Genomic DNA, 14,459 nt, shown 5'->3' on the forward strand with positions numbered 1-14,459 from the left:
ACAAACATTAAGTCAGCTATTTTGTTGTGTATTTCTCAATTTCAGATGCAGGGTTTTTTGAAGTGTATAGTCCAAAATCACCACATTCTTCACTTCAAGTCGTCAATAGATTCTATAAGTGCTCATTCATTCATCTTTGAATCCATTTGTTCTCTTTCGGGGTCACAGGGCTGCCGGAGTCTATCCCCCTTGCAAGCGATGGCATGGGACACCCTGGACAGGTCGCCAGTCTGATGCAGGACCACAGTCACACAGCCATGAACTCTAACAGTCACACCTCTGAACAATTTGGAGGAATCAATTAACCTATGAAGCATGTTTTTGGACAGAGGGACTGAGTCCCCTGACCCCCTCAATATAACAAAACTGAAGATTTCAGAATGGCCTTTTCTTGTGGCCAGTCTAAGGCACACCTGTGCAATAATCATGCTGTCTAATCAGCATCTTGATATGGCACACCTGCGAGGTGGGATGGATTGTCTTGGCAAAGGAGAAGTGGTCACTATCACAGATTTAGACAGATTTGTGAACAATATTTCAGAGAACTGGTTATTTTTTGTATGTGGAAAATGTTTTACATCTTTGAGTTCATACCATAAAAAATTTGAGCAATAACAAAAGTGTTGCGTTTATATTTTTGGCCAGTGTATTTGTTTAGAGATGATGTAGTTTTAGTAACTTATTGGATAGTATTTGGAATAATTATTTTGATTTGATCATATTTTAGCTGAATAATGTCTTTGTTTTATCTTATTTTAGTTTAAAAGCAAATCTCACCCAGAGCTTGCACAAAGTTATTGCATGATATACTACCAAAAAACTCAGTTGTTAAAAATAAATCCGCAGTTAAAGCTGTAGATGAACAAAAAAAAACCTTGTGAAGGAGCATTCAGTACAGACAGAGTGCACAGATTTGTGTTGTAAAATTTTATGGGACTTTTCCAAGCCAAAAGCCGTAAATGTGTCCTGTCCACCACCTGAGATTTGACACCTTTTCTGAGCTGCTGCTGTTTGCTTACATGAATATCCATTGTAAAATCTACTTTACCCAAGTAATGTGTGTATCAGCTGTATTGACGGTTGTTTCCTTCTGCCTTTTTAATGCTAGTTGCCCCACTAGTTTATTGAGTCACAACCCCCCTGGAATAATACAGTTGCTGGTCACGTCCTCATCTCTCCTCATCAGACACTTGCATGCACACTCTGACTCTCTACACGAAACCTTTTAACTGATTAAGCTTCATTAGGTACTATGCAAATGCGAGTCATTTATCATTTGTTTGCAAAAAGCCTTGAGATGACTTTAGCTGTGCAGGGACAACATAAATGAGCTGACTTGAATTAAATTAAACTGTGCGATCTTTGCTATAATTCACAAATACACCATTTTACTGTCACCGCTTTGCATGATGTCGCAGTCACTTCTATTTAGTGTTGGAAGGCCACTCATTGACACACTTAACACAAAAAATTCTTAAACGGAGACGCAAAAGCTCAGACAGACTTGCTCACGTGTACTCAAACACACAAACACACACCTTTGCAGCAACGTTCCAAGCATATGTTAGGCTCTCATTCTAGGGGTTTGTGTACCATGACCGAACGCACTAACAAGCTTGTTGGGACCAATTTTTTTGTCTCTGCCTAATTAGTTTTGTATTAGCTAACGACGGCAACAGAAACAGGTCACTGCATGATTAGAAGACCTGAATTATCCACGTCCCTGTAGTGAAAAAATAAAATCTTTATTTATGGGAGAAAAACAAACTTCACAGGAAGGGAAATAAAAAAGGTTGGCTCAGAAATAAACATCTTTTTCTTTATCATATCAGAAAAGGATCCTTCCCCTTTGTTGTAGAAATGTAAAGGTGTTCAAGACTGTAAACCTTAAAGCAAATATGTCAACCCAATTTATTTGTAGTTTTAGTGATTTTTAAGAGAAATCCAGTCATCTTCAAGCAAATCAGTGAGTTTGTTCACCTGTTCTGACTTTCACTCTAGATGATAAAAATTAAGAAAAAATATTTTGACTTTGTTCTCCTTGTTACCAGGTAATTTCCCCTTTGTAGGATCAATAACATTCTTAAAAACAAACAACCATATGACATGGTATTGTTAAGTACCATGTCATATGGTTGTTTGTTTTTAAATCTCTTCTTAAATTTTTACATTAAATGTAGTGCTTTGACAAAAATAGATATACTTTGTTAATGCATATAATTTCATATGGAAGAATTGTTTTCATCAGAAGATCAAGATATGGCCTTTTTTGATCAACAAACCTAAATGAGTCCAGTTAAGCATATTATGGGATTGTTCAAACAAGCTACTTATTAAAAGATAAGACATGATTAGACAACGGGACCTTCGGATGATCCATCTGAGATAAATCCAACTGTTTATGTGCATGACTACATAACTTTTTATCTTCCTGATCCTTGAAAATATAGTATTTTCTTTTTCTAAAAATATTTCGCATAGTAAAGATACCAATGTAATGATCATGATAAAAGTTGACTTCATTAATGATTTAAATAAAGTAAGTCAAGTCTGAGGAACCACTTTCAGTCATTTTAGATTCATAGTATGCCTAAGCCTCCTTCACGAACTCCAAAATTGACACACAGCGAACATATTTTTGCGAATAATGACTTATGGGGAAAAACTACCATCAGCAAAGTCGTCTTTTAACATGAGAAGTTTTTCATTTGGAGCGTGGCTCAGCAACAGTGTTTGTGACAGTAACACATAGAGGTCGTGTTTACTGTGCACTCATTTGAACTTGAAGAGATAGAAGTTTTGGGCTTGTAAAATGTGCAAAGTAAACAACCACTTCTGAATTGGTCAGCAAATTATTAAGTTACAGATGAAGGACCCCTGTAAAACTTTCAACTGCATTCTTACAAGTGCAATCTTGTGAGGAAATAATTCTCGTTCGCTTCGGTATTTTCACTACATTTTAGAGATTTCCATCTTTGGACCACCTTGGACTGACACAAAAAGCATAAAAATGTTGCCTTTTTCTGATCATATTTTGCCAGTAGAAATTATTTCTAGGAGTGCATAACAGTCAATCTATTTATTTTTTCTCTAACAAGTAATACCTTGAATATTGGCATGTTGACTACAGGATATTGGATAAAATGTAGTAATGTATGATGTAATAATGTATCCTTACAATTGAAAACTGTGGATGTAATTAGAAGCTTTTGTTGAATTTCAGAGTAGACCAAATTAGCAAAGTCATTATGAATGTCTATTTGATGAAAGCTGAGAAGGATCCCATTTCAGAGTTAAAATCTAACGTGAATTAGCTGTAACCGTGCACCTTTAAACAGATCAAACGTTGCACATGTAATAAACTCAGATACACAGACATAATCGTTCATCGTGGAGGCAGAGAGCAAATTAAACAACCAGTTTTCCTCAATAACAGCAATTTTTCAAAAGTCCTGTCACAGCAATGACTCTTGTTTCTGAAAAGACCCAAACCGTTTTAGCTAAATCTTGTTTGTGTATTATGGAGGAAAAAACCTTTGCCAGCTGACAACTAAATCCTTATTGCCAACAACCTCCACCAATCACTTAATCCAACAGTGTCTAATCTTTCAGTTAATCTGACTACTTCTAAAATAAACTCAATTTAAGCAGATTGATTATTTCCGCTATCAAAAAGAGATGAAGGCAGAATTAAATGACAGAAGGACATGAAAAGTTTTTTTGTTTTTTTTTACTACAAACCAGAGCAAACTTCGAAACATTCGCATAAGGATGCAGATTCAGGATGAAAATAATTAAAATGAAAAGCTGCAGAAGATGTAGGCTTGATGCAGAGAGACTGATGTGAATGGGGACTGCTGGGAGACGTTTTTTTGAATTATAACTTTGTTTACGTCGTCAGGATGATGACTCTGTCTCCCAGGTCGACCTTGGTCATGACAAATACCAGATTTGTCCCATCATCCATCTGATTTACGCTCTCTTTCTCCTCTTCTTCCCTTCATCCAACTCCTAAGCGTTGTGCATTCCTCTTTACCCCCATCCATTTTAATCTCTCCTTCATATGATCTTTTGATTTTCCTGAAAACTGTTATCAATTTCTGAGAAGAAGAAGAAAAAAATAATAATAATGCGATTCTTTATTTTAAAAGCTCCATGAAGGCTCTTTGGAGAAACCGGTGAATGAGAAAACATGCCAGCTGACAGATGGGAAAAACATGTCTGTGTGGAGGAAGAACAATTGTGTGCTTCCACTGGGACATATTCCCAGCAGTGGGCACGGCTGCTGTCCTCATTAATCAGGACCGGTCAAGGTTTGGCATGTTAGCCATCACTTGGTGTGAAAGGGCACTGTAGGAGGCACAGCTGGTGCCCAATGTGACACAGCCAAACAGTGAAGGCATGTTGCAGCCAGATATGAAGTCCCTCTCCTGGTGTAGGACCAAAGAGGTGCCCATTGATATCAAAAGGACAACAGTGACAAAAACTGGCCAAAGGGCATTTTGGTTTCCACCTATAAAAACCTTAAACTTCAAAGAACAGCTGTTGCGGTGTAACTTGACAAGTGAACAAAGTTAGTCTTTCTTTGAATTCAATGTGTGGGTTATTAAACCACGGTAAGATAATTTACACTTGGTTTGACAGCAGATAGATTACTAATAACATTTTACCGTGTTTTGGTTGAACAAAACGGGAATCTAAAAAAGGGTAAGCATTAAAAAGTGGACAACACTAAATAGACAGCCTGATTTCCTAAAAGTTTGAGTGTACAAAAACATGTTCAAACCTGACTGGCAGGTGGAAACTGGCACATCTCACATAGAAGCGGCTGCAGTCATTGTTTTAAGGAGGAGGTGTAGACACTATGAAAGGCAACAAACATCTTCTCTGCTAATAAAAAAACTTTGAAAACTAAAAAAGAAAATTGAGTTGCAATGTTTGAGCTTCATGATTTAGGCTGATATGAAACAGGCCATAGTACTTAAAGCCAGCAATGGCTTTATTCACTTTAGTGTAAAATCTGCTCCTTTAATTCATTTTCTCCTACTCTCTTTTGTTAAGCAGACTCGGCTGCTGCACTCTGGGGCCACTGAGATCAACAGCCCTCACCATCACCCGTACCCCATCATGCTCTGGCACTATTGGCCATCATGAGCTCACGCAGACTGACCAGCTGTCGAGGGTGCGCTTCAACGGTCTGAGCATCCCACCTAAACACTCATGTCACAGTAAACCAGATGTTAGAGCATTAACATGACCTGCAGTCTTGTTCATATCCGTTGTTTGTGCTCCTCTTCTCTTCATTGCATTTACTGCGTTACATTGAATTAACATGTATTGCACTTTGTTTGTTAAATTTGTGTGTTAAATTCTCTTTCTTGTCTTATCTGTTGCACAATCATTTCAAGTTGTAAATAAAAAATGCGAAAATATGTATGCTATTTTTTATTCATATGTTTAGCAAATAAACGGATACATTTAAGAGAGGGGAAGTAACTTTTGCCACATCTGTGTGTGTTCCTCAAGTCTCTTGAACTCTGCAGGGTGTTGTGGAAGACAGAAACGGAAGCTACTCAAATATCATGTACCACTGTACAAATTCAGTGTTTCATGTCCAAACCAAAGCCTTCAAGCACCACGTTTGACTTTTCTTTGACTTCACTACTACTCCAGGATGAGGCGCCTTTGATCATTTACACAATGCCGGATAACAAGTCTGTATGTCGATGGATAGGAAAAGTCCCAGTTGATTTCACCTGGGGTACAGATAAAGTTATTTTTCTGTCTTTGGAAGTACTTAAGAGCCTGCTGGATGTTTAGCAGCTAGATTTCTAGTTCAGTTGAAGGCCCTGTGAGGCATTGTGTTTTGGGATGCCTTCCTGAATCTGACAAATGAGCAGCAGAAATGGAGCCATTATTCCAAAGACTTTAGGGAGCCGTTCCACTGAGAGGGAGAGGAAGAGGAGGAGCAGAAATCAATCTTCTTTACAGTTACTATCCTCTCGTGTTGCTCTGTTTTGTGTTTTGTTTTTTCAATTTCATTTTTTCTCTCTCCTGCTTTACCCCCTAAGTTGGCATGCAGGTTATTTTTATTTAATTTTTTTTTAGCATTCTGTCTCTCTTCATTCAGTTTTGGCTGCTTCTGTTCAAGACCTTCTGCTTTAACTTACTGCCTTTTGTCTGTAGGCTTTTTTCAATTTTATATTAAATGGATGGATTTTTAATACCAAAATATTATATTAGATATTACATATCAATGATATAGTATATATATTTAGGCAACAGCTAATCATACAGCAAGCCACCATTGGGGAAGAAATGAGACAATCTGAAATTGGTGGGGAAAAAAAGACTTTACTAAATCAAAACTTAAAATGTACTATTGCGCAACTTTGACAAACATTTTTCTGAATATTGTTGACAGAAAAATAAAAATGAGCACAGCTTCATGTGGAAAGTCTACCAGAGAAATAAAAATAATTACCATTAGAAAAACATTGTCTGGTAAATTGTTTAAAGATGCACAGAGATGAGTATTGTTTTGGTTTTTTTTGCTGTGTTTTTATCATGTTTCTAGTATGATTTTTCTGGTGATGAAAGACATGTTAGGAAAATTATACATACATTTGAATTTCGAGTCTTTCATCATTCAAACTGTTGTTAATCAAGAGCAAGCAAAAAATGTTGGGTGGGCCACGAGCTCCCTGCTCCCCTACATTCTGATGCATCCACTTGCAGACGACTAGATCTATGTACGTCTTTGTTTTCCTCGTCTGCGCTGGCATTTGGGTCTAAGCTGTACAGCACCAATATTGCTAGCCACTTTTGTTGCCCCTTTTAATTTAGGTTTGGGCTGTGAGGGGCTGTAAGCTAAAGTGTAAACAGATGGGTGACGGGAGGTGGGGGCACTGCACCAATAATCCCTCCCACAAATCAGAGGCAAATTTCTAATGAACTACTGTCATCCTGCAGAAACTATATCCTAGAAAACAACACAGTTTTTATTTTTTTTATATATTGTCTGAAAACGGCATAACCATGAAATGACTACTTGGAACGTTTTACAATAGATCAAAATATGATCAGAGTGGGACTTTAAAACCAAAGAATTTAAAGCCTAGAATATTTATTGTTTGACATTTAATGAGGATTGTGCAGTTGCTGCAACAATTCCCTATTCTTGCCTCCAAGGCTTATTCTCATTCTACAAAGTCTAAAAGTTCATCCAAAATTATGCAGAGTATTAAATAACCATTATATACTTTAAAAAATCAGCAGGTACTCATGTTGCTTCTATTTTGACCTGGCAAAAATGATTGAAAAAGGATTTTTCGAGGCTCTAAGATGATGTTTGTTACAGAAAACTCTGTTTTGCTTCCTCTGTCCATGACCTCTTTAAGCTGCTCTCTTTTTTTCTGTGTATTTGATATGGTTTTCTACTTTCAAAAGACAACCAAAAAGCTAAAACCTTTAAAAAGAGAGATCAGAGAAGAAGATGAATGAGTGTCAGAAGACCTGGAGCCTCCCTTTGGGAGAAGCACGGCAGGGACAGCATTTGGTTCAAGGCTGTGTGTGATGTTTGCGTCTATGTAGCCTATAAATGTACATGTATTTGGAGGGAAATTGCTTACTGCTGGAACTACCTGAGCCAAAGGCTAGAAGCAAGTTAATCCTAGAAATTATAAACTAACTCCCAGCAATACAACCCAGATGCACATGTACACACACCCGAGGCTTTTATATATCCTCAGCAGTACTTCTAAGACTGCTGATATGTTGCAGAGGCTGCGTTTTTATCTACGTTTCTGCTCCTCAGCAGTAACGGCAACCAACCTGCAACCGAAAACACACAAACACACATCTGTGTGTGTGATAAAAACAAAATTATGTCAGCAACTTTTTATTACTAAACTACCTCAAACCGCCTCAGTGTCAGATTATCAGACAGCTTCTGCACTCATTAAAGTGGCTCATTGCTCACCCACACTTAACCAAAAACAAGCCCTCTCAGAGTACATCTTGTCAGGGTAGAAATGTTACAAACATCTACTCATGTAGACAACTGTGGAGTTTACAAGCAGCAGGGAAAAAAACAAAAAGTAACGCACCAGCATCACACAAAATCAGCAGCAGACAAAGCGACCCCCCGCAGCTCCACATCTTGGATAAATTGGATTATATCGACTGGTAGCAGATGCCTTTTAGTGGATTTTAATTACGCCTCTCAGCATGGAATCAGCCATGAGAGTTAAAATGCAACTTGTAACGTCTGAATTGAACTTTGAATCAAAACCTATTTAAACAAAAAAGATACAAAAACTTTATGGTTGTAAGATAACAGGCAAGTTGATTTGTGTGGGGCTTTTAAAGCGATGACTGTTGACTCACCATGATCATACAGACATTGTTGGGGGGGGGGGGGGGGGGGGGGTCTTTCCAGCCTGCACCAACATTCTTAAACTGATGTATCTACTTTGCATTAAAAATGAATGAAAACTTGTGATAGTGTGTTGAAAAGTGAATGTGCCACCTGATGTATGTGGGGACTGGCGACCTGTCAACAGTGACCCTGCTTTTAGCAAAAAACAGCTGGAACAAACTTAAGAAAACATCACGACTGACTTTATTACAAAGATTTGGTATCTTTACAATGAATTGTATTGGAATAATCGTAATTGCAAAGCGAACATTTTATGCTGAACTGAATTGAAAGTATGTGGAGTAGATAATGATTAGATGGACTGTGACTTTATTTTGGTTGCTTCTTACAGCTTCTTTATTATTAAAAATTTGTTTTTTACAATCCTAACTTTTATCAGTTTATAATAAAACCAATTTCCATATTTAAATAATTAACTAAAAAACAGAAAAAAGTAAATCAACTAAAGATTGTTTATTAACTTTTCAGATGGAAAAATATACGTTTATTAAAGACAGTTAAAAGTTTTTCTGTAGCCCTGTAAGTTTACCTTAAAAAATGTTATTGGAAGTCGCGAAACATTTAACTTCTAATAACACATTCTTATTAGAAGTTAGAAAACCTTTAAACAAATTTCTTTTACTGTTTTTTTCCCCCCTTTTATTAAACACCACAGAAATGTGGGCGTAGTTCACTTAATTTGTAGTCGTTTTTATTCTAAACCTAATAATTACACATGTTCTGATTGGCCAGACAAGTCTTTATGATGCAGTGCAGCTTTTGATTAATATTCATCAACATGGTGATTGGAAAGACAACTGCATCAAAAAACATTTATGGCGACTGCCCTTCACAAATGTCAGAGCACTCTTGACTTTTAAGGTTAAAAGAAAAAAGACATTAAATGCTAATTATTTTTGCATAGTGTAAAAACTTGTGAATACTCGTTTCAGTATAAAGAAAGATTAAAAGGCCATGTCATTTAAGATTTTTAAAGGTGCAATTGAGATGCCATTTATACTTTTTAGGCATAATTTATTTTCATTTATTTATCCATTTATCATTCAGCTGACATTCAGTCAAGCCGAAATGAAACAGAAAATGAACAAATATGAAACATTTATATAGAGTCCTTTAGTATGGGCTATAATTGCAGGTTTGACTGGGTTGAAAAAAATTATTCTGCTTCATTTTAAAATTAAATTTTGTTGTGATCATTGTTTACAAAAACGATTTATAATGAGAACGAGTCTGGGTTTGTACATTAGCATTCAAAATTGGTTTACCAAAAATATTGCTCAAAATTAACTCATCCCATTAAAATTAGGTTTGCATAAATAAGTAAAACTTTTCGTTTTAAAAGTTTTTTGTTTCAGTTTTAGCTCACTTATTATAAGCTACTAAATGCATCCTAATAGCCTTGAATACAAATGTTTGACTCCGAGTTGCAGATTGTGCTAAAAAGTTCTCCAATGTCTGATAATCTTTGGTCCCTCACAGAGGAGTAGAGACTGAAGCTCTGAAGCTTAGGCAGTGTCATAGTTTCTGGTTTTGCAGCAATTGTTGAGCAGATCTCAGCATGGTGAGGGAGAATCAGTTGCTTTATTGATCAACTTAGGGGTCAAAAAGCATCACATCCTGCTGAGGCTGTGGAGTGATTACAAGCATTGCAGCATCTATAAGGGTTAAAGCTGCATTCTTTCAGCAGGAAAGATTCAGAATGAATCCATATGAAATCAAAACCTGCAGGAAGAGAAACACACTGGGCCAGAACTGTGTAGTAATGTAATTCAAAACAAAGCAGAAAGAAAATCTATTTCGAATCCCATTTCATTAATATTATCGATGCCTGCAGGCAAAGGAAGGGACAATTGAGTTGTGGCATTCTGAGGAAAAAGGTTTGGGGGCACAGAGGACCGAGGGTTGCAGAATAAGGTGCTGAAAAGTAACACAAAAGAAAAGAAGGGAGCAGAAGATGAACAGACTATCTCATCAAATCACAAAATGGTTCTAGAATGTAACCGAAGTCAATCAGGAATAGAAACAGATGAAAAAAGGAACACGAAAGCCAGAAGACAGACAAAAAGTGATGGAGAGAAGCTGAGAAAGACGGATTCAAAGGAGCAACATAATGAGCCAATTGATGGTGGGGCTCGAGGTTAAGCACCTTAAGCCAGCCACTAATTGGCTGAAAATGACAGAGCGACAAGCAGAGATCCAGGCTGTGACCTGGAAGAAGAGATGGAAACAGAGACATGGAGGGAGGCACTGAGTGAATTCATGTTCAGATTAAAAGAAGTCGCTGTGACTGCAAAAGTGGAGGAAAGCTTGGGAGATGCTGGAGGGCCCAGATTAAAAGCCTGAATGCGGCTGCTCGTTAGAATAATGTCACCCAGCCAATTATACCCATAAAAGTCCGATTGAATCACAAAAGGAAACATCTTCTGCTTAAACTCCTCAAAAGGGTTCGATGTCCCGAGTGATCGTACCTTGTGGGTCTCATCTTTTATCTCATCTCTGAAGATGAATCTCTCTTTAAAACATTTTCCCTTGATCACTAAAAAAGAAACCCCTTGCAGGGCTTATGATTTTTGAATTTTATGGTTCAGATTTCAAAGAATAAAAATGATCTGTATCCCTTGGTGATCATTTGTTCTGTTGCTCCGTGGGAGCCAATTTGTATTGTCCAATGTGATATCAAGTGGTTCGCACTAATCCAGGATGATGGGAAACTGAAGTGGGAACATGCTGGAAGAAATTAAAGAAGGGAATGAAAGGAAGACCTGAACTGTAAATAATCAATCACTTTATCATGTTCAAATTTTAGTTCTAATACTGTTTAGAAAAAGAAACTGGCATAATATGTTGCTGCCGCACTTAATTTTATATTTTGTTTTCAAGCATGTAAAAAATAAATTGTTTTAGTCAGCCCAAGGGGGATTTTTGTGCGAGATGGAAAGTAAGGGTAAAGTTTGAAACTGTTAAAACACAGTTAACTGTCTTGTTGTTTTTGTAAAAGATCTACAATTTTTAATGTTGTTATTAAAGAGTTAAATAATGGTCTCAACAAAATATTTGGAAAGATTCCCTTATGTTTAATTATTTTCCAGTCAGGATTATTTCCTGTTCAAACCACATTATCTCCATAATTTAAATTACTTTAAATACTTGAAGCTGCTATATTCTTTTTTATTTCTCTTTAATTTTTTATTTTAAGTTTTTCTTGCAGATCATAGTCAAGTGAATGCCAAAACAAAAGTAAAAAAAAAAACAATTTTAAATTTCCAAATGTTACTCTGACACTGCATTGAGTATCAGTCTTGCCGTTCAGCTGTCTATTTGATTATGAGTTTTTTTATTCATCTCTGGTATACTTCATGTTTTAAAATAAACAATAAAGTGGGTATGAAAAATTGTAGCTACAGGAGCATAAGGCTTTTCTTAATTATAGTAATTCTGTGTTCAAGGATAAGCACACAGCAACAGTGACTTTTACTTTAGCAGTTTAATGGAGGAGTATTGACGGAAACACAAACAGTAGAATGTAATTTATTAAGTCTTGTTTGCATTCAAGAGAAAGATGTGCAACTCTGTAGAGATTGAAAGAAGTCTTTGAGTCATTTATCTTTTACAATGTTTAAACTAAAAATGCAAAAAATAAAAATAAAAAGTTTTATCTTATAATTATTATTATATTCATTATTATTTTCAACCCACAGAACTAATTACACATTTTTAAAACTCAACAGCTGTTTTGAAGTCCAATATGAAGCTCCAGCAACTTCTCTAACATATTCATAGCCCTGGACATGACATTTACATACATATATACACACCCACACACACACACACACACACACACACACACATCAATCCCTCAAATTAGTCATTTGTGGCCATAAATTAATATTTTTTGGGCACAGATTAGTAGTCTGTGTTATTATGTTATTAGTATTTTAATGTCATGTCCAGGGTTCTATAAAAAAGACCCCCCAGTGAAACTTCTCAGTCCATTGTGCAACAAGCTTTATGTGATTGGTCAAACATTTGAAGTGACATGGACAAAGGAGGCAGGGGTGTGTGTGTGGGGGGGGTGCATGCTGAACATAAAAAAGGGACAGAACTGACCTGAATGCTACCTTTTTGGCTTTCTCCTTTATTTTTCTTCTTCCTCATCAAAAACCTGAAGTAACAAAACTTCTTCTCCTTCAAACCTGCCCCCGTTCTGAATCAGCTCAACAACAGTGAGTGCTATAAAAGGCATTCACTGGAGTTTGGAGCTGAAGCATTTTGCAGTGTAAAACGTGCTGACTAAAAATATGAGAAAAACTCCTTTTGCCTGTAAAGTATGGAAAAAACAGTATGAAACATCAATTTGAAAATTCCTTTTTTCTGAATGTCAAGACTAGGTGGTCACTTTTACATGCTGTATTTCTCCACTCACCTTTCTTTAAAGACTGAGAATTGATAAGAAAATGATATAGCACTTTGTATAATGTGACACACAGAATGAAACCTTACTTCTTGCTGATGCTTCATCCTGCTGATGAAATCTAAATTGATCCAACTTTTCAGCAACTTTAAAGCAGTCTACACAATATGCAAATCTTGAACTCTGCCATCAGCCCTGATAAATGAAAATGACATGTTTATATTACTGAACGCCTTCATGAGGGAGCGAGTGCGTTTTCATAAAAGCTCCACAAAGCTCTCATCATTGTGGCTTTTATCCCAGAGTAAATGTCGGGCCCCCTTCCATCGCCATGGCGCAGAAAGAAAAGGACAGGCTCGATTTATCATTCATAAATCTCAATAGGAAGAAAAACACATAAGATTGAGCTTTGGGCTGGCAAAGAATTCTGCCGGCAGATTTTAATTTATGCATTCATTTCTTTCAGTTTAATTTTAAAAAGGTGGAGAAGATACCCTTATTGTCAAAGCAAACACAATATGCAGAAACAAAGACTGAAGTATCTCACATCACTCTCCTTAAATGTGTGTCTTTTTGTCTAAGCTCACTTTATCCCGGTTTGTTACCTTGTCTTGATTCATCACTGTTTTTTCTTTTATCTCAAAATGTTTTCACTTTTGCTCCTCTATCCAATCCATTGAATGTTTTTTTTCTTTTAATATATCTGTTCGAGATTCTGATTTTTTTTTTTTTTTGCTTTCTAACCCTGTTTTTTTCCTTGTGTTCTTGTCTTTCTTTTTAATCACGCTCTGCTTGTTTTTTTTCTCCTTTCTCTCACTAATTTGCATGCACCTCTTCTGCCTTCCTCCCTCCTCTGCAGCTCTCATCAGTGGTTAGAAAGTGGACAAAGAACAGAGAGGTTACTGAAGTCTGCTGCCTTCTCCTAATGAGCTCAAAAATATTCACTCCAACCCACACAAGACGCACACATTTCTGCTCCGACAAACACGTTTACTCCACATTCTGCGGTTTCCTCACATGTACACAAACAATCTGCTCCTTTTCAGCTCTTATTATGCTGAGCAGACCTGAATTACTTCTAAATCACGGGGAAAGGAGAGCAAGTTCCGGGGCACATGTTTTTGAGTAAACCAACTGATTACTTGATTCGAATCCAGCAGGTATGAAGGACTCCAATAGTGTTGGCTGAATTAAGACAGCACAACATGTGTCTGATCCAATGACTGCATATAAGAACTGGACTGAGTCAGTGTGACGTCACCCATAGAAAATGGCTTACTACTGGCTCCAATGAAATTAAGTCAATTCAGCAGTCATTAGTCATGTGGACTTCGCCATGTTGGAGCCAGATGTTTCAGAAAGTAGTGATTGGTCCAAGTAGGTCTGAGATATTGTTTCTATGGCAACCACTCTTGCCAATCAGGAGTGACCTTGTTGGAGGTCCTACCACGCAAAAGTGAGATCTGGAGAATCTGTCAATGAATGTTTCGAATGCTTGGAGCCAGTGGGTACTTACTATTTCGAATACAAGGGAGAAGAGGTCACTCAGTCTAATTCTTAAATACAGTGTAATACAATCTAAGACAAGTATATTACTGTAAATGTACT

At 36.8% G+C, this 14,459-nt stretch overlaps 1 protein-coding gene across 8 annotated transcripts in view; it reads right to left on the reverse strand.

The window, feature by feature from the left end:
* Nucleotides 1-14,459, reverse strand: part of LOC101158188 (receptor-type tyrosine-protein phosphatase T) — a 313,387-nt gene that overhangs the window by 189,395 nt on the left and 109,533 nt on the right. The window lies entirely within an intron of this gene.

This window comes from Oryzias latipes, chromosome 5 (genome assembly GCF_002234675.1).
Source record: "Oryzias latipes chromosome 5, ASM223467v1".
In the NCBI taxonomy this organism is placed as follows: domain Eukaryota; kingdom Metazoa; phylum Chordata; class Actinopteri; order Beloniformes; family Adrianichthyidae; genus Oryzias; species Oryzias latipes.